This window comes from Lissotriton vulgaris, chromosome 10, assembly GCF_964263255.1.
Source record: "Lissotriton vulgaris chromosome 10, aLisVul1.2, whole genome shotgun sequence".
Classification (NCBI taxonomy): domain Eukaryota; kingdom Metazoa; phylum Chordata; class Amphibia; order Caudata; family Salamandridae; genus Lissotriton; species Lissotriton vulgaris.
In genome coordinates, this window is record NC_141698.1 from 224,374,480 (window position 1) to 224,396,356 (window position 21,877).

Here is a 21,877-nt window from a genome sequence, read left to right on the forward strand (position 1 = left end):
GAGGGCTCTGGGGGCATTTCCAATAGCCGAGTCCCCTGAGGAGAGACTCCAACGACGGCCGCATTTTGTGTTCGAGCCTGAAAGGCTCGGGGGCACGTCATTATTCAGAGCCAGAGAGGCTCCCACAAGGCGGCAATTGTTTGCAAAGAGCCCACGAGAGGCTCCGGGGCAATCCATTTAGTTACAGCCCAGCGAGGCTCCAAAGGGGACAGTCAGTGGTTCAGAGCTGGCGAGGCTCCAACGTTGGCCCCATCATTGTCTCACACAGCTGCCCAGCACTTAGTGGGCAGCTGCTACGTTTAGGCCCCCCTGACTTTGGGGCACAAGGCGTCCTAGCCCCAACAAGGCCAGTTGACCTGGGTACAGTCACAGGTGGTGACTAATGTGATTTCTGCGCAATTGTGTTCTCCGGCACCTCTGAATGTGTTTTGATGCGTCCTGTGCCTTGTTCTTACACCGCTGAATGTATGTTTATGCATCATGTGTTTTCCTTCCCTACACCTCTGAATGTTGTGATGCATCATGTGTAATGTGTTCTTGCCTATACCCCAAAATGTATGGTGTTACTTAGGTAGTTGTTCTTGCTAGTACAGGTGTTGCTAGGGAGGTCCCGATTCCCTGTGTGATATTTTCCTAAGGTGGTTAGGGTTGCGTAGGTGGTACTTACCTGTTACCAGTGATTACTGGTTGTGTGCTACAGTGATTTTATATTCTATGTTCTAAGTGCTAGTTCTAAAAGTGCCTATTCCTGACAGTGGTCAATGTGGCCCTGTCTTGTACAAATCCCCTGTAAATTCTGCCCGTGCCTGTTGGCACATTGTAAAGTGTGTGTTTCTATCTAATGTGTTTTGGTGTAATACAAAGGCTATTTTTATATATAACCTTGTGTGGAGTTTCCTTTGTGGTGGGCCTTGGGTGTTGTTGCTGGGGGTGTGTGCGCAAACACTTAACTCACATTGCCTCAGAGTTTAGCCTTACTGCTCTTGTCACGTTATCAAGGGGGTGAGCAGGAGTTATCTTGACGTGTAACTCCCTTGCCCTGAGTTAGAGTGGTGGTCCCTGACTGACTTTGAAGCAATTCTTTGCCGGCTAGAGATCCCATTTCTAACACCCACCAACGAAATGGACCTGGCACAAACCAGGATAGATATATATATAAATATATACGCAAATTGAAGCTCGCTAAAACTTTCAAGAAAAATTCTAATTTGGCAGAATACCAAAAATATAAAACCCCTACAATGGATTTAAGAGCGGCAGATACCACTTTGTAGCATTGATGGAATTGGATCAAGATGTAAATGAACCAACCAAAGAATTGGAAATCTATTGTTCCCAGCTGGGGGAAGGAACAAGCGGTAAAAAAAAAACATCTAAATTCTACACACAATTGCCAACTGGTAAGAAGATTGAGACTTTTCACGGAGCGGTAGTAAAAGACCTATACCAACTTAAAACCAAAAGACAGAAGTACAATTTGACATTAGAAGAACAAAATGCTTTAAAGTCTCTAAAAACCGAAGATGAAATTGTAATAAAAATGGCTGACCAAGGAGGAAATATCATCATCCAAGATGGAGATCTCTAAATCAAGGAGGCTCACTTACACTTGAGCAATACAAAACATGATCGAAAACTAAAGGAAAACCTGACGCCATTATACAAACAAGATCCTGTGATGAAACTACAGGGCTGGTTTGAAAATAAACCCTTAGACCATGGTGAGAAAAAATACCTCACAACTGAACATCCTGCAACAATCTATTTCCTCCCCAAAATACACATACACCCCAAAAGACCACCTGGGAGACCGATTATTTCTGCAAAGGGGTCTTTGTTTGAAATTTTGTACATGGTTATCTGTTGCCATATGTACAAGGAATAACATCATATTTACGAGACACAAGTGACTTACTAAGAATCGTGCAAGAAATCACTTGGGAACCAACATATAAATTAATCACAATGGATCTCGTTTTATACTAACATCCAAAATACAATTGGTATGGTAGCATGTGAGTACTTCTTGAAAGAACGGAACATCCATTTAGCTAACCACAATGCAATGGTAATAGAAATGATTGAGTTGTGTCTGACCCAAAATGTTTTTATGTTTGAAGATGAAATTTACCTACAGAAGGATGGGACCGTGATGGGCTTTTCCTATAGTTCTAGTTATGCGTGTCTCCTAAGGGGTTGGTGGGAGCAAAAGGTGGCATGAAACCCGAATAATGACCAACATGTGGAAAAGATCATATCATGGTTGAGGTATATAGATGATCTCCTCATAATATGGGAAGGATCTGTGGAAGAATTCAAGCTATATTTCAACATCCTCCACAACACTTACACCAAATTGCATTACACGTACAAAATAAATTAGTTTAGTAGTATTTCTGGACACAGATCTATATTGTGGAAAGCAAGATGCATACACCGCAAAGCTACAGCAAGCAATGCAACACTACATGCGGAAAGTTTCCATCAAGCCACATTAATCAAAAATATTCCATATGGAGAGCTTGTGAGGTACAACGGATATGCTCCGAGGACCATGAATGGCAAAAAACACAGTAAACGATCGATGCACAGATTCAAAAAAAGAAAATATAACAAACATTTTAACATCTTTTCTAGAAAATTGAAAAACTGTCAAGAACTGACACAATAAAGAACAAAATACCACAGCAAGATAATGAAGAGGATGTAATTTGATTAATCAAGTTTTCCACGGAATCTAAACAAATTGAACAAAATCTTACGAAAAAACTGGAATATCTTGTGCTTAGAGCCCACTGTTGCAAAAGTTGTGGGAAACCATCCAAGAATTACATATAGGAGAGCGAAAAACCTTAAAGATTAACTAGTTAACAGTCACTTTGAAATGAAAAAAACGAAGACATGGTTGAATATTAAAGGATTTTACAAGTGTTACACACTTTCAAAGTATGTTATATTGCGCAAAATGTGAAGGAGATCCCAATGGTAAACAAAAAAAAGTGGAAAATCAACTAACAAATCAAGTGCAAAAGTCTGTTATTTACATAATTGAGTGTCCCTGCAAACTCAAATATGTGGGGAGTACAGTCTGCGAAATGAAAAAGCGCATTCTGGAGCATGTGAGGGCAACGACAAACAGGGATCACAGTTATGCTGTTGCCGAACACATGGAAAAATGACATGAAGGGGACTGGAACAAATTAACATTTTACGCTGTGGAGATGGTTGTAGGTCGATTGCCATGTGAGAGGTGGCAATCGAGAGAATTTTGAGACCGAAGGAATCTTGTCACATACTGTCTTTTAGAACTTTGGCTTCATTAACTCTGTTTTTTGTTGGTTTATCCGGTACCCTGAGACCTTTCTGAATGATTGCTTACTGGAGGGCTGGCTATAATTAAAAGCAAAAAGTGGACATGCGGTTTCTTTCTGGATCAAAATAACTGAAGTACTTTCAATTTAATTTCGAATCGATGGGCGAACATGAATGAAAAGTGTCACAATAACAATCATTAATTTTATTTATAAGCACAAATTTTCACTAATATCACTGTTTATATTTGCACGAGAATAATGTACTACAATTACCAGAAAGCAAAGCGCTCATGAAACAGGAAGTGATGTAACATCATGTGGTATATGTGGTTTTTAAATAGGAGCACTCTTTGAAGCGTTTTGTACCCGTGAACAAGGTCTGTGGATAGACTGAAACACGTAGGTTTGTTGGGCATGTTGTTGCCCCAATAAAAATGAAGAATGCAACACTAATTTACGAGCGAGTGCAAGTGTTTTTTTTCCCGAGAGAACTGGATGCAAATTACAAATCATTTAAATGCCTGTGCCATTTTTACCTTCCTTTTGCTCTATCCAAATATAGAGGCCCTTCCATCATTTCTACGATGCATCTAAAACTATATCTAAAAGGTGAAAAATGCATGCATTTCCTTTTCAATAAATTGTCGTTCATTTAGATAAAGTGCATGTGCAATTTAACCTTCCTTTTGCTCTATCCAAGTAGAAAGATCCTTCCATATTTGTAATTCTTTTTCCTTGCCCTAAGGCCTTTCCGAGAATATCTAGCTTTTTCAAAATTATATAAACTGATAACAGCAGAGCCAACCACTGCTGAAAAGGAGGGTCTGGATCTAGACATGCTGAGGATATATATAACCTGAATATAGTCATTGCGATGCTTACCAGCCCCTCCTCCTTCCTTGATCCTACCATTCTTTTATTCCCAATAGAATTAGAGGAGGGGTCATAACTGTTTTCAGCAGCAGTTTTTCATAAAAACATCAACTTGCCCTATGAACAGAGTAAGACAATTGCAGGTTGCAACCACATGTACTATAGCTGCCCTATGAAGGGCACAACGTGGACACCGCGTCTCCCTCTCTTCTCCCCACTTTGCAATTTGGTATTGAGTATAATATAAAAAGAAACCCTTTTTATAAAACTGAACCTGCAATTTGGCTGACATCAGAACTTCCTGCGCCATTGAAAAGTCTGCTAAAAATTGCTACCCGAAATATCCGGCTTGGTTTGCAATTTTTTTCAGAGTACTTTGCCACATCATCCTTTATTACATTACTCAGAAAGTGATATATAATACATATACAGGGGCGTCTCATTCATTAATTTCTCAGAGTTAATTTTTAATCATTTCCCCGAACCTCTCCCCTTCACCAAAAAATTCACTATTTGGAGAAATAAAAAAAATTCTCTGTGGGTAAGATTAAACTTCGTTTTAAGTTCATCAAAAGAAATAAAACCGGACGATGAATAAAAATACCCTGTTTTGTCAATCGCACCCCTCTGCCAATTGATCATACTTGAACATTAAAAATCTCCGGACCTTAAGACTAGGCAACACTGGTGGGGTACCCTAGACAAACGGTGGACCGCATGAACATAGAACTGACCACGTGACACTGAAAAACACTGACCCACAGGCCCTACACCCCTTACAGCGGACCTAAGCATACTGGAGCAATTGGCGCCTTGTAGCTGCACCGCAGGCAGGATCGCAACACAAATCAACGCAGCCGACATCCAGTTGCGCAGGAGTAGAAGGTAGGAAACCAGAAAGGCCATGCTTGGTAACGCGGCAGGCAGCGGCAATTACTGCCCGTCACCTGTGTGCCTGTGGGACCCTTGGTGCGCAGGACGAGATGGGAGTTATGCCAGAGAGGCCCACCTACTGTAAAACTGGACAAATATGCATACAGCAAAGTTCAGACTGAGAAACCACTAATGAACCCTGCCCAAACGGTGACCCCCGCATCTAATGACCCTGATGATGTCACACTGGTGGACATTATGGCCGCCCTGCAGCAGGTTCAGTCCTCTATTGGCACAATCTCCACAGATATATCCCGAATACGGTCAGACTTTTCAAAATTATCAGGCAGACTAACGGAGGCCGAATACACAACAACGGCGCTTTCCACTGTTACGGCAAAGCTGCAACGCCAGGTCCGCCACCTGGAAGCTGATAACAAGCTTATCCTGGCCAAACTAGATGCCCAGAAAGGCCGCTCGCGGCGCAACAATGTGCGAATTATTAGAGTACCCGGAAAATGCGGGGGGGCTGGCCTTGGACCTCTTTGTGGAAGACCTCATCAAGAACCAGCTACAGCCACGAGGACTGTCCAGCTTCTTCTCAGTAGAAAGAGCTCCTTGTGTACCGGGTGGGAGGCCAAGACCGGGTGCCCCCTCCCCCAGACCAATACTGGCACGCATATTCAATTTTCAAGATTGCAACGCTATTCTACAGGCGGCAAGAATAGCTCCTCCTATCCAGATAGAAAACTGTACTGTCACGCTCTATCCTGATTACACAGCTGCAGTAACCAAACAGACACAACTTCATAGACGTAAAGAAGGAACTGCGCTCCAGAGTACTCCATGCTCTTCCCGGCGTAATTAAGAGTAGAGGCAGAAGGAAAAACCTGTTTTTTTGCCACACCTGAGAACGGCTGGAGGGATGGCGCCGAGCAGCACGATCCGGAAAACCGAGAAGCCAGCAGCAACACCGACTGCATGAGTCACAAAGGTCCAGGTCTACTGAATCCAGCGAAAAGTGGGATTGAATGTTGGGAACCATGGCCGACACTACAAGGCACAATGTCAGACCTAGTTAACAATTGGACGTCACTGAAACATCACACCAACCACCAGATAGAATATCCCCAAGTGTGCTATGATTTACCATGTATCCATGCAAGATGTTGGCCGTCACAGTTGATTTGCTAAAGGGAGGACTTCTGAGGATTGCTGATGGACTCATTGACCCAACCCCCCCCCCCCCCCCCCCCCCCGAAAGTACAAGTTATGGGGAAAAAAGCACTCTGCTCAGTTGGGGTGGTGGGTAGTTCGAGGTCTGCTGGTCAGAGAGGGGTAGGAAAACTGGGAACAGGTCATGGTTTTATGTTTGTTTCTCTTCTTTTTATTAGAAAGCATGCACGATGACAAAGTGAAGTGGATACCACAAGGTGCCTTACACCCTTACATTGCTAATATTGCAAATGGCGCACACAGACCCACTAATAGACACTGGAGATACCCTTTCCCTGAACCCCAGGGGGCTGCCTCCTCCTTTTACAGTGCTGTCATGGGAAGAAAATGGACTGGGTGACCATATTAAGAGGGGGCTGGTCCTCCAATACATTAAACGCAGAGGTCGGCGGTAGCACTGATGCAAGAGTCACATTTGACGGGCTCAACCTGTAAGACCCTAGATAGATTGGGCTACAAAATGGCAGTACACTCTGAATTTACCTCTGGTTCTAGAGATGTGGGATTCCTGGTTAATAAATGTTTCCCACGTTTCCCCACTGATGCTCATTGGCTCTTGAGGATCAAGAGCGGTTTGCAGCGCTGGCATGTCAATGTAAGGGTCGGTCGTATAACCTGGTCTCTGTTTATATCCCGCCAACACTACATCAAACAACCTTCCAAGCACTGGGAAAATTCGTACACTCACTACTGCAAGGAGAAACCATTATAGGTGGAGACTTCAGTGCCACAATTGACGCATCCATAGATGGACAACCCCCTAGAGTCCCCAGTAGTGCAAACCTCAAATTAGTGGACTTTGTAGACGCTGTTGGTCTCATTGACCTCTGGAGATCCAAGCACCCGCAGGATGGACAGTATACCTGCCTCTCGGGGGTGCACAATAGTCTTTCAAGAATAGACTACATATTCACGTTAGCAACAGGGTTGGAGAGGATATCGGAGATCCAACACTTACCCCGGGGCATATCTGAACATTTGTCAGTGTACATGGCAGACTCATCCCACACTACAACTCGACGTCAGCTGTTCCATTATACCCTGGTTATCTTAAAAATCGAAAGATAGGAAAGAGTCTGCTCACAGCCACAAAGCAATATTTCGCCGAAAACTAACATTCAGTGTCCTCACCTCTGAAGTTGTGGGCGGCGTATAAAACGGTATTGCAGGGTCATCAATCTCACTAGTTGCTGGGCATAAAATGTCACAAAGACAACAGATTGAAGCATTAGAACAGGGAGCAGCCGAGGTGGATCATGCACTAGATATTAATGACGACACAACACATAGGTTTAGCATATGAGGAATATAATGCATTTGCACAGGAGGAAGCGAAGGCCAAACTCAAGACAACGCAACATGCTGTTTACGAACTGGGTGAGAAAGCAGGTAAGCTTCTCGCCTGGTTAGATAAAGACCTAGCCAGTTGATGGATAGCCCAACTCCGGTTAGAAAATGGGGATATGACCTCAGACCCTCAGCAAATAGTTGACGGATAGGCCACACATTACAGAACTATATACATACCCATAGCCAACAACACAATAGAAGACAATCTAGCCTTCCTGAAGGACGTTCATATGCCCACACTATCTCAGGACGCTGCCCTGGCACTTGATGCAGATCTGTCTACAGATGAGCTTACTTTAGCCATAGGTGCACTACATATGGGCAAAGCCCTGGTACCTAATGGCATCCCGTTTGGAATTCTACGAAAAGAGCTGCTACCCAACTTACACCACACTAACTTAATTTGTACAAGACCAGTCTAAAAATGGGAGAATTGCCAGAGATCCGCGACAATCGAGGCGATTCGTAAGCCGGGCAAGCCACCGCAGGAATGCATGTCTTATAGGCCTATTTCCGGAATAAATGCGAAAATACTGGCTAAAACATTGGCAATGAGATTGCAGCCCCATCTCACAACAGATATCCATCCGGATAAGTCGGGCTATATGCCAAACCGTAACACAGCCTTAAATCTCTGGAGGCTCCATAGTGTCATTGCACCCAGGTCAACTATAGCGGAAGACTCAGTTATTCTTTCCCTAGATGCACGCATGGCATTCGACATGGTCGAATGGCCCATCCTCTCTGCAGTCCTCCAACATATGGGCTCCAGCCCCAAATTCTGCGATAGTGCGCCTGCTGTACAATAAAACCTTGGCGCAATTTGTGGCCAACGGCCGCATCTCGACGGATTTTCCCCTTGGTAACGGAACAAGGCAAGGCTGCCCTCTTTTCCCACTCTATTTGCCTTAGTACTGGAACCACTGACTGCATTGATACGCCAGGATCCGGTAATCCAAGGGCTGAAATGGACCATGGGATAAGAAGACCGCATATCACTATATGCGGATGATGTATGGCTATATTTGACGTCCCCATCACGCTCTATCAACTGCCTGTTAGACATATGTGCAGCATATGGATGGCTGGGCCTCAGGCTATACTATCAACTGAGCGAAATCCCTTCTCTACATCCTACACGGCCCACCGCCCAGACTGCTGCGCAACTGTGAAATTCAGACTGCAGAACAGGGTGCTGGAGAAGGACAGGGAGGTGGACTGAGGGATCAAGAGGAACCGAGGATCTTCTATGGGCAACTACCCCCCTTTTGTTAGATGCCGAGGGTTTCCAAAATGCCCACAAGTCCAAGAGTTGGTAGCACAACTGCGGGGTGGCAGGGCTTTTTGTTTTTATTTTATTGTAAGCTTTGTTAGGTTAGTTTTGAATGAGGCTCTGACACTTGTGCTGGAAACTCATGCGTTTTCCAGGCTGTTTCTGCGGTTGGAAGGGCTTTGAGTGGTGGGGGAGGATGAGCAAGGAATCGTGATGATAGCGAGGAGAGTGAGGGCACAGTGTAGTAGATAATTAATGAGCTTCACCGCCGCGCCTAACCACGACACTCCTCCTGCAGTGCTCTTCTGTACCGGGCCCCAGTACTCCTGTGAGCTCACCCGCAGAGCTCCGGCCCATTTCTGACTCAGACTGGGTCCAACAGCTCTCGCGGATCTCTCGGTCCTCCCGCGGCTCTCTAGTCTCGAGCGCCCGCCTAACCTCTCTGGGCAGCACTCTCTCAGCAGCACTGCACTGCCTGCCTCTCACTCTCAGACTGCAGAACAGGGATTCAAATACCTTGGCATATGTGTCGCACACCAGGCCACGCACTTCGTTGAAGAAAACCTTATGAAACCCCTGGCAAGGTTCCGCCGCAATGTCAAACACTGCCGCTCGTTACCGCTCACTCTATTGGGAAGAGCGACTCTATTCAAGATGATGGCACTTCCCAGATCCGTATATATTCTACAAACACCCCATTCCCGGTTTGCCCCACCTATTTCACAATGATAAGCACTGAGGTAACCAAACTTCTAATGGATGGAAGGTCTGCCCGTATCGCCATGAAGAAACTAGTGAAAGGCTGGTATGATGGCGGTATCACCCTCCCAAATATACAAATGTACTTCGGGCATCGCAGCTCATTGTGATAAATCCGTGGCTTCATGCATCGCAGAATTACCCGGCATTCCGTATGGATAGGCATCTCCTAGAAGCGGAAGGGATCATGGGGGCACTATATAATAGATCCAGGAAGACCACTCACACAGGTCCCACGGCACACACAATATGTCTGGCGCGCAGCGGGCATTGAGTTGGGAGGGGGTTTCACACAAGTGACGCCACTGTGGGACACCAGAGAATTGGGGAAACTGCGAAACATCAAGGGATTCCGACAATGGGACCTGAGCGGCATCTCCAGGGTGGTAGACCTGTGGAAAAAAGGCTGTGTTATCCCACTCGCCCAGCTGCAAGCCATTTACGGATTGGCACAGGCAGAAACCTTCAAATATATGCAAGTTAAGCATGCGCTCATGCCAGTAATTCCACCAACCACGCAACTCTGAGGCCTTACCAGTAGAGGACAGGCTTCTCACAGATGACTTGAGTAAAAAAGTCATCTACTTAACATACCAAAAAATAATACACAATCAGCCGGACCCCACAACAACCCTTAAGGAGCGATGGGAGGCAGACGTAGGTGCCTTGGAAGAGGAGGACTGGCAGGAAGCCCTTGCCTCCAGAGAGAAGTAGCAAAACCTTCTACACTAAAACTAATAATTTTTGAAAATCTTACTTCACTCTTACTTCACACGAACCCTACTACATAAGTTAGGCAGGGTGGACACTCCGCTCTGCCTCAGACAATGCAGTGCAATAGGCACCTTTTGGCACACAATTTGGGAATGTCCGGCAATTACACTCTGTTGGGAGACCATCATGCACACAATTTCACAAGTGACTAGAGTAGAGGTCCCACCGGAACCAAAGAGATATCTGCTTAACATTTGGGAACCCACAGATCTCAATCACGCGGCTCAAGATTGGGTAGCACTGGGAATGGCATTGGCGTAGCGCAATATAGCATAGCACTGGGGTTCAGGAATGACTCGGACTCCTCGACATTGGTGCTGTGATATGGACGGCACAATGATAATTGAGAAGTCAGTCTATGTCCACCGGGGATGTCCCAAAAAATGGGCCCGGGTGTGGGGAGGATGGAATACATTCTGTGGTAATATTTGCGAACCCCCTCAAGAGGAGCAGATGTCGGCAGATAGTGACTAATGAACAGTGATGGGGTTACCAGGGTTTGTGTCACAGCACGCAGCAGATCAATAGCTGTTGAGTCTGAGTTTGTAGGAGAGTAGGGTCTGCTCCCTATGGTTACTCCCACTTTTTGCTGTGATTCTCTGTTTTTTCGACTTTATTATGGCTGTTGCCCTGCTAATCAGGACCACAGCCTAGCTGTTCTCTCTCTAAATTGATACCATGTACTTTAGGTACATACCAGATTGGTTACTGGGTCACCCTTGTGAGCCCCTGTATAGTGTACCCAGGGCATAGGTGCACCCAAGGCCTAGGTGCACCCAAGGCCTACCAGGGGCTGTAGCATGTATTGTGCCACCCCTGGTTTGCCCTCCAAACTGACACCACAGGTCTGTTCACACAGCCTGGGTAAGGTGGTGCAATCACCCCTTACTTAGATATAGTATATCTATATCTGCCTTATATACTGTACATTATATATGTTCACTTAACTATGTACAATGGTGATGCATAATTAATCAGAAATGCTGCTTTTTACAGATGGTCATACTATGCAATCATTGATGGACACCTGTGTACTGTAATAATGGTCATTTACCTGATGTAATTGTTTCATGGAAATCTACTAATAAACAAATCAAACAAAAAAAAGCATGTCTTGCTGTCCATCAGATGAGAAAATTTATTGAGGTGTTGATAAATATTCAGTGTGAATTTCTCCAAAACTTTAGCATTCCTCAGTGAGGATTGAGACAGGCTCAGCGTGAATTAAGGTTCAGTTGACTGCCTGCAGAAAACAGTCACTAAATGTCCTTAAGAGTTGGTCTACATCAAGAGTGAGTAAAAGTAAATGTTGGTGTATCTGATGACTTCCAAAAACAAAAGGACGGGTTGAGGGTCCAAGGGAATATTTAACGACCTCTGCACAGTTACATCCCCCTTATCAAGAATTATATTACAAAACGAGTAACTATGGGTCTTGAAAAGAGAAAGGTGTCTGTGTATCTTGATGGCTCTGTATGTGCCTTGAACATAAGGCAAACAACCGGATATTTACACAGTGTGAACGGTATCCATCAGTTACTTTTCCTGTGCCGCCCAATTCATCATCTGGACCACTTCAGAGTGAGGAGTCCGTGTTGTAACCACCTCAAAATTTATTTTAATGAAATGGTTAACTACAATGGTGTTGGGACCCAGAGTGATCAGTGGCTGTTATGTATATGTAACTGAAAGCAGTGCACAAAAAATTGTGAAAAAGAAAAGTGCTTGTGTTAAAATCGGAGAGTGCACGCAATAATCACTTTATTCTGGAGCCGTCCACTTCCAAAGATATAAAAACGTATGAGTGCAAATAAGTCAGTTGGTTTAAACAAATAACTACTGACTAGATTTATTGGTGATAACTGCCAACATTGTCCTGCTAAGCTGGCTTCATACCACTGCTTTACAAAATTATACTTTAGTATGTAGTTTTTATCAAAGTCTGGTGAACAGTTGCTTATTCTGGCTTTACCCTGGTTCTACGTTTGGAAATTCAGAATGATTCAACCTGAAAACTATTTTGGGTCCATTTCACCTTTTTGCTCTTTTAAATATCGATATATCGTTGTATATCGACTTTAGCACATAGGCCAAATTCCTTTTCCTTTTGATGCCCAGAAATTGTAATTGTATTTATATAGCACTTACTACCCTGTGACGCAGCAATTAACTACTTTTTGGGAGAACCACTCTACTCCGGAACACAAAATAAATTAGTGGTGGACTAGAATATGTTATAAAACTTAAAGCGCTCAGCTGCCACAGCAAAGTGGCGTCCCGGCGCTATATTGGACAAAATAACACAACCAGAGGAAGAGATCAGACAGAGCAAAGATTAGAGTAATGGGAACAGAAAGGTTTTGATAGCTCTTCGGAAAGACAGTAGGTCCGGTATGGCACGGATGTCAACGGGTAATGTGTTCCAGAGGCTCGCTGCCAGAACGCCAAAGGAGCGACCACCCACTCTGGCCTTCCTGAAGCTAGGAACACAGGCCAGAAATTGACCCGTCGAACGTAGTACTCTAGCAGGGGTGTAGTAGGTAATTGCCTCTGCAAGAATGGGAGGTGATGAGGCCTTTAGAATCTTAAAGGCCAGGCACAGAGCTTTGAACTTAATCCTCTGTCCGACGGGCAGCCAATGAAGATCATATATGGTGCGTCTGACAGAACAGAATTTGGGCAGGCCTACCAGCATTCTGGCGGCCGCATTTTGCACACGCTGGAGGCGTGTTAGTTCAGCTTGGTTAACGCCCAAAAGAAGCGAGCTGGCGTAATCCAACCTAGAGAGTACTGTAGCTTGGACAATGAGTTGTCTTGTAGGAGCATCGAAACATTTTAAAATGGGTCTAAGGCTCTGCAGAACCCTATAACAGGTGCCAGCAACTCTTTTAGTATGGGGGATGAAAGTTAGGTTGGAATCGAGCCAGACCCCGAGGTTCTTAGCCTCTGTCACCGGAATGGGGGCTTGGCCTAGCTCCGGTGGCCACCAGTGGTCTCCCCAAAGATGAGCCTGTTTGCCCAGAACTAAGACCTCTGTTTTTGATGCGTTAAGTTGGAGGCAGTTCTCCGTCATCCAACTGGCCACCTCCTTTAGGGCCTTCTGAAATTTCGGGGCTTCGACCGCAGGGTCCCCATTTAGTGCAACCGCTAGCTGGGTGTCGTCGGCGTACAACACCATGGTTAAACCACATCTTTTTGCAATAGTGGCTAGCGGCTGCACATACAAATTAAAAAGAGTTGGACTGAGTGCCGAACCTTGCGGGACCCCTTGGGAAATATTGCGTGGAGTAGATTCAAATGGGGGGGTGGCGACTTTAAAGGTGCGTCCAGATAAAAAGGAACGAAACCATTCAAATGCGGTATTCTCCACACCGGCCTCTCGCAGCCGTTGAAGAAGGATGGGATGGGAGACAGTGTCGAAAGCGGCACTGAGATCCAAAAGGATCAGTGCCGCCGTCTGTCCTGAATCTATCATCTTCTGCAGGTGCTCCACCATGGCCAACAAGGCAGTTTCCGTGCTGTGGCCTGCACGGCAACCATTCTGAGATGGATCTAGAATGCCTGAGATTTGGAGATGGTTAGACAGGATTTTGTTGGCATGTGCCTCCGCAAGTTTGGATACCCATGGGAGGAGAGAGATGGGTCGATAGTGTTCAGGCTTTGAAGGGTCCAAGGTGGGCTTCTTTAAAATAGGGATAACCGTAGCCTGTTTCCATTTACTGGGAACAGTCCCGGACTCAAAGGATAGCCCAATCAGATCATACACAGGAGACAAACTGATCTCAGCGGATTCTTTGAATTGTGCAGGTCTTAGTGGATCGGTGGGTGAGCCTGATTTAACTTTTATAATAAGGGCTTTGAACTGTTCCTGAGATGGCTTAGGTATAGACGAAAGAGATCTGGTGATCGTAGGGTTGCTTCCTAAGTTGTTAACAGGTATAGTTTGCGGAGGAAATGATCGGTAGATCGCCTCGACTTTCTCTACAAAGAAGGCCTCTAGTGTTTCGCAGTGATTCAAGGAGCGTTTTTCCATTGCCGCAGTTTTCTTGCTGGTAAGGTCTTTACAGACCTTAAAGATGAGTTTTATCGGATTAGGGCTATTCTTAAACTCCTCGGAGTAGAATGTGGCTCGGGCTTTGCAGATGGCTCGATGGTATATTTTAATACAAGTCAAGTAAGTCTGCTTGAGGTCGAGATCGTAAGACTTACGCCAGGCTCTTTCCGCTCGTTTACAAGCAGTCTTAAGAAGCCTGAGGGAATCATCATACCACGGGCTAGAGGGACCAGGTCGAAATAGGGAAATAACTTCTATTTCGAGCATGAACATTTGAGTCTGTTAAATGGATTTAACAGGCTAAAGAAGTAATAAAAGAGGGATGAATCTATAAAGTGTTCTTTGGGAGATCATAGTACTAAAATCAGGTTTGGGATGAGTCTAAAGCAGGATAGAGGAAGGAAGAGTCTAGAAAGCGTTATTAGGGAGATCATAATAGTACAATGATGTTTGGGAGGAGTCAGAGTGGAGGTAAAGGATATGTTGAGAGATTTGTAGGATTAGATGTAGATTAATGCATTGGAGAGAGTTGAAGGCCAGTTTTTTATTTCTCAGTAGGAGTAAAGTAATACATAGATATACGCAACTATATAGAACGGTATACATGTGTATGGGAACATAATGGCGATCTAAAGTCCTGTATGTCCATGTATTGATAAATAGCTGGAAACGAAGACTTTCAAGAATTACTGTTTTTAGTTATTTTTTTTTTACCATTTCCTTGGGGCTGGAAATTGTATGCATTTTTATTTATATTTATTTGTATTTTATTTTATTGCCAATATTTCAGTGGTGAAGCTCTTAGAGATACATTTGTTATGATCATATTTACGCATTGTGATGGATAAAACAAAACTGAGGCCCATAAGCATCTAATCAAATAACTGGAGTGTAACCGATGCAGTGATCTATTCACATGTTAATCATTAATATTTATATTTTAGCCACAAGTAGTGCATACATTTGTTAACCAGACCTATACGAATATGTATATATTTTTAAACCATGAGTAGAATATATTTTTTACAAAGAAATGCACATAGCTAAATACATATAATCAACATGTACCAGTTTACATAAACAAGCATGTTGTAAAGTCTGTGTGTTGAGTATAGTGGTTGTGTAGGAAAGTGCAAATTCTTGAGTAGTCTTGTGAAGATAGGATAGTAATCTGTTTACTTTATGTTTTCGTTTGGGGGTGATGAATTCCGTGTTTTGGCTGCTTGAAAAGAGAAAAATGTACCACCGATGTTTTTTCTTGTATATATTTCATGGTTTTATTCCTGATGGAAAAGTGGTCCTGTTTTATGTATTGCTTTGTGGGTGATGCAAAGCAGCTTGAAAGTGGGTCTTCCGTCAAGCGATATCCAATGTCGGGCCCCAAGAGGCGATGTGGGCTTGTGGCTTTACATGTATGAGTAGTCAAGCAGAGTTATGAATTTTTGTAGACTTTTTAAAGTTGATAAAGATGATCTATGGTAGAGGCCATTGGTGCAATCAAGTTTAGACCGGATAAGAGAGCTAGTAGCTTGGACTTTGTGTGGCAATCTAGGTGGGGTAAGATACGTTACAGTTTTCATAGTAATGACGCTTGATCCTGGTAACTTAATCACCTGGACATTCATTGATGGTATATCTCCATGGTAATTCTAAGGTTTCTTACTTAAATGGATGCTTTAGGAGGGTGATCCCAGGTCATCAGGCCAGATGCGTAGTGTGTCATAATTTTTCGAATCACCACATGTGAATATTTCAGTTTTCTACGCATTCAGTTTGAGATGGCTCCATGTCATTCACTGATCAAGGTCTCTGATGCAACTGAAGAATTTTGAGTTTCCTATGTATTTGGGTTTTCCAGTTTTAAGATGTATCTGTGCTGCATCTTTGGAGCATAGCAGGTGAACTGAAAGGTATTGATCATTGTGGGAATGACTTCAAGTAGATTTTGAAAAGCATGGGTGAGATGATGGAGCTTTGAGGCACCCTTTCTTTTGTAAATTACGTTGTCGATGAGAAAGGGGAAATATGGACGACATTTGTTTTGAAGGTATGGTGTGATCCAGTTGAAAACAGTCTCCTCAATGCTAGCTTTGCTTCGTAAAGTTTTTAGATTAGTGTCCTGATAAACTGTTGTAGCCAGCTGAAAGGCCCACGAGAAGTTAAAGCAACCCTGTTTCGATATACTGTGTTTTAAGGTCATCTGAGATGGCGATGAGGGTAGATTGTGTGCCTCTTCCTGGACGGAATCCTGTTTGGAAGTCTGAAAGTATGGAGCTGTAGTCCAAGAATTGTGACATCTGGGTCAATGCTTGCCTTTCTATCAGTTTGCCTAAGAAAGGTCAATTTGTAATCAGTATGAAGATGTTCAAGTTATGTGGGTCCAGGTTTGTTTTCTTTAATAATGGGCGTATGTATGCCTTTTTAAGTTTTCTGAAAAGATTTCTGTGGTTAAGTAATTGCTTGAAGGAATGTAGAGGCTAGATTACCCTACCCTTGGAGGGGATTGTTGGAAATGGGTTGGTGCTTGTGGCTTTCCTTTGTTTTAAATAGGAGTCCAACATGTCTGCTTTGGTTGTTTAACACCTTGGCTGCTTTGAGTTTTCCCATTGTTCATGACGAGCTCAGCTCGTCATCAGCACAGCTCAACCGTGCCTCATGGCGAGCTGAGCTTGTCATGAGCAGCAAAGGGGTTAATGATTTTGCTAGCATATTCTTAAGATGGGGAATGAATTCCATGTGTAAGTAGATTTACAAAATTCACTGCATTTTGTGAAATTCTTTATTTGCACATCTAGTCTTTTGAATTATGTTTTGAATAGTACATCTTTAATATTTATTTATTTTATGTTTGTTAATTCTTTTGATTGTTGACTTGTATATTCTGTTAAGTTTGTGTCGGAGTTTAACTTGATTATTTAGCCAGTTGTGTTGCAGCTTTGCAATTTATTTAATAGTTATGCATTCATTCAATGTAATGGTTTTCTTTTGTCCTGTTTTGTTCTTGGAGGTATTAGGAAATCAAGAGCTTCCTTGAGCCACTTTAAGTTTTTTTACTGAATTTATTGTGTATAAACCTGTGTTGGATGTAGTTGTGTTTCGAAGTATTCAAATTGAGTTTATTCAATAGTCGATATGAGGTTGCTTGTAAGGTGGGCTTAGATGTGATGATTTGTGGTCTTTTGTGTTGGAAAGCTACTAGATGGTAGTCTGACCAGAGTAATCCTTTGAAAGGTAACTAGTTCTGTATTTGCAAACATAACATCTAGGATGTGTCAAGCGATGTTTTTGGATGATCTGATGTAGGTTCAGTGTGTTTAGGCCAGTGATGACAGCATGGATGGAGCCTATTGGGTTTATCAAACTATATATTTAACTGCATCGCTGCGGCGGCTTTTCCCGCTGTGTGCGGCGTTTTTTAAAAAGACCACGTTACATGACGAGCTCAGCTCGTCATCAGCATACGAGCACTGTAGCTGATGACGAGCAGAGCTCGTAGTCAGCATCGAAGGGGTTAAGTCACCTAAGATGTGTATTTCGGAGTGGAGTGTCATAAGGTTTGAAACTGACTAGAAACTTGTCTTGAAATGTTTAATTGCTAGGTGGTGGACTGTAAAGAAGGAAGTTACCGGGGGAAGTTGCCAAAGGGTTAAATCTGGTGATATGGACCACACAATCTTGTTTGGAAATGTTGCCCACTTTAGTGAGATTTGTTTCCTTTATTAGAACTGGTCTACCTCCTCTTGCCTGTGCGATTTTGTGTGATAGTTGGATAGCCTCGAGAAGCTGTTTCAAGCAACACTGGAGCCATGTCTTCTCCCAGCCATGATTCAGTTACGAAGAGAAAATCACTTTGTGTCTCTATGAAAAGGTCGTAGTTGTGGATCTTGTTTTTAGAGTGTGATCTGGCAGTCTAGAGATTGTGTTTTGGTGGTGGTGTGACACTTTTTTCCAGAAGAGTGAGTTGTATTCTTTGAACTTGTAGAAGGTATATTATTAGAATTGGTATTAACTATCAGGATACCAAGTTTTTGACTATATCTTAATCCCGGTCCACAAGGCTTGGAAGGCATTTAGTTGGGTCTTCATGTAGGTGGTGGAGATAGTGGTCGAGTCAGTTGGTGGGTTGTTTTGTTTTTGTAGAGTAGCCTTGTCTAATAGACAAGGAGATGCGAAGTTGCTAAGCATGCTATTTATTTAATTTGTGATTTTTGAGGTTGAAGGTCTGTGGGCTACGGGTGGTGGTGGGGGCGCATGTGGGTCATGTTTTAAGGCTCTAAATTGTGCAGTGAATGAGAGGCAGATGAGCAGGTGTTAGGATTGGGAGTTTGTGGTAGATGTTGGTGAGGATAGAACATTTGGGCGTTATAATTCGCGATTTATAAAGTGCTGCTAATCACTCCATAGGGTATTCAGGTGCTTTCATGTCCCGGAGGTTTTTTGAACTGCCTGGTCTTGAGGCTGAAAGTGAAGTGATTGTTTAAAGTTGCTTGGGGAGACTGTTCTAGGTCTTAGCTGCGATTTGAAATAAGGAATGTGCTCCACTTCTGCTTCTGTAGATGCAAGGAGTATCCGCAAGTAAGAGGGAGTCAGAGCGTAGCCTTGTCAATGGTTGGTAAAAGTTCTAGCAGTGGTTTATGCAGGTGTGTCCTTAGTTGTGTAGACCCTTGTGTCCATGGGTCAGCAGCTTGAATTGGCATCACTTCTGTACGGGGAGCCAGTAGAGTTGCTGGAGGTGGTGTGTGATGTGGGTGTGACGGGGAAGGCTGAAGTTGAGTTGGGCTGCAGCATTCCTTATGATCTGAAGTCTCTGTAGGAGGTGTGCTGAATCCTTTGTAGTGGGTGTTGGCGTAGTCCTGTTGACTGGTGATGAGGGCCTTTGCCTCGCTGCTTCTCGAGTATAGGGGTAGTCTCTTGAACATCTTATGTAGCATGCGCAGAGTGAGGAAGCAGGCGGAGGAGACCAAATTAATCTGTGAGCTTGTTGCTACCGGTTCCAAGGTTTTTGGTGTGGTTGGAGGAAGTGGCTGCGGGTCCTAGGTCTGATGGCCACCAGGAGTCGTTCCATGTGTTGCTGCTGTTGCCGAAGATCATTACTTCCGTCTTGTCTGTGTTAATCTACAGGAAGTTGTTCAACCATTTGGTGGTGCCTATGCACCTGTGGACATTGGTTCTGGTGTTGGTATGTTCATCTGAGAGTGAGAGGATGAGTTGGATGTCGTCTGCCTACGAAATTGTGGCAAAAACCTGGGGTCGGACCATATTGTCCAGGAGGGTCATATATGCATTGAAGTGAGTGGGGCTGGGGGATGAGCCTAGGTGGATGCCATCAGTGATCTCCTTGGATTCGGTGGTAAAAGGTGGTAGGTGGATCCTCTGGGTTCTTCCTGTGAGGAAGGTGATCCATTTGAGTGGTTCTCCTTTAATGCTGATGTGGTGGAGTTTTTTGGTCAGGCGTTGGTGGGCTACGATAGGAGTAGATAAACAGTGGTTATGTGTGTTTGTAGTAGATTTGGTAGCTGAACAGGTAATGTGTGGTGGGGCATACATTGTTTGGTTGTGTGTTTTTGGTTAGAAAAGAGGGTGCTGTTGGTGGATGACATCAGAGTGGAGTATAGTGTTGGTAATGAAAAGGAGTCTGTTAGGAGCAAGTAGGAAGTAGAGCTGGTGTTCCGTATGTACAGTGAGTGTGTGTATGAAAGGATTATGCTTATGTATAATGTGGGTTTGTGTTGGTTATGTGTGAATTTGATTGTGGTATGGAGTGTTAGAGAATGAGGTGCCACTGTGTGGCAGTAGGGGTAAAAGGGTGTATATATGTGGTTTGTGGGGTTTAGTAGTTGTTGAGACATTGAAATGTGGATATTTTGTTGTATATGAGCAGTGTGTTTGCTGAGATTGTGGATGGCTTAACATGGTTGCCGGTAAATCGAAAAAAGGGCAGCATCTCTGGTCCTAGGCCCGACCCGAACAAGCAACTGCCTTTGTCCTCTCTGCCTTTAGCCTTGACGCCAGGGCTGAGATGCCCTGAGCCCTAATGTTAAATAGCACTTGTGATCAGGTGACCTTGGGCTAATCAGAACCCTAGCCCTAGACCCCATGGGAGCCCTGGTGCCCTATTAACCTATCGAACCCCAAGCCCTGGGAACCCTAGCTCAGTCAGCTAATCACAAACCTAAGCACCAAGTCCAATAGAATCCATAGCTGTAGAAACCAATCGGAACACAGATGCAACAACCAATAGGAAGCCTATTTAGTGAGCATTTGACCTTTAAACTTAAGGGCCTGTGCAGCGCGGAGAGTGGGGGTGTAAGGAGGAGCTCCTGAAGTCTGAATCTCCTTTGATACAGACAGGCTCAGCACATTTTCTAGCACCTGGTTAACCCTGTAGGTAAGGCTTAAATCTAAAACTACTAAAATACAGATTTTTGCACACTTAAAAAGGCAAAAACGAGTGCTAAATGCACCTTCTGAACACAAATTAAACCACAAAACAGATTAAACAGTCTCCTAAACACCCGGGTTCGGCTAATGGTGTATTTCGAATTGGTGGTGGTGGTGGTGAGGAAAGGTGGGAGAGTGGGTGGGAGAGTGGAGGGGGAGTTGGGGGCGTGGGGGCATATGCCTTCTAGCAGCCTTGGCACAGTTTAGGGGAAAACTAGGAAAGAAGTCTAAACAGTCACGGGTAGAAGAAAATAGCAGTTTTAAAAGTACAAATTGTACAGAAACCAAGCGATAAATGTAAACGGCCACAGGTAGCGAAAACAATGAGTTTTTACAGTTTAAAATGGCGCGGCACAAAGTCTGTTTTTTTTATTACCTCCCTTTTTCCTTGCAGACCAGCTGTTTAGGGCTCAGAAGCTTGGGCTACAAAATCACCTTGATATGTCTCACCACTCTTGCAGCCATAACTTGTGCAATCCTAGCTTGTGTTTTTTAAAGTTGCAATTAGTGTTTATTATTCTGAAATTCTTCGTAGTCCGCAAATTTTCCACTTTAATCATTTTTTTAAATATTGATGGCCCACCATTTTCCCCCAGCAATAAAGATTTACAATAACTATGACCAAACAAGCATTGAAAAAGTCAATAAGCTGAAAGCCGAAGCTAGACTTATTTGCTTTGCAAATGCTTGTTTTCTTATGCTCTAAGAATTGTCTTGATGCATTTTAAACAAAGTCTCACTTATCTACATTTGGCGACAATAGCAATGGGTTAATCTGCGAATGTATTCAAACCTATGTTGACAACTGCCACATCAGTATTGGCCACAGGTCTTTTGCTTATGTGAAATTCATAAAGACCTAGGACTCGCAAGATTATTTTCCCTCTCACTGTTACGGCTTTATAAATTGGACCTTAAAAACATCTGAGT

At 43.7% G+C, this 21,877-nt stretch overlaps 1 protein-coding gene across 3 annotated transcripts in view; it reads left to right on the top strand.

Annotated features, from left to right (window-relative positions):
* The window catches only part of GTF3C1 (general transcription factor IIIC subunit 1), a 2,762,707-nt gene that overhangs the window by 39,721 nt on the left and 2,701,109 nt on the right, over positions 1 to 21,877 (top strand). The gene's annotated exons all lie outside the window — the stretch shown is intronic.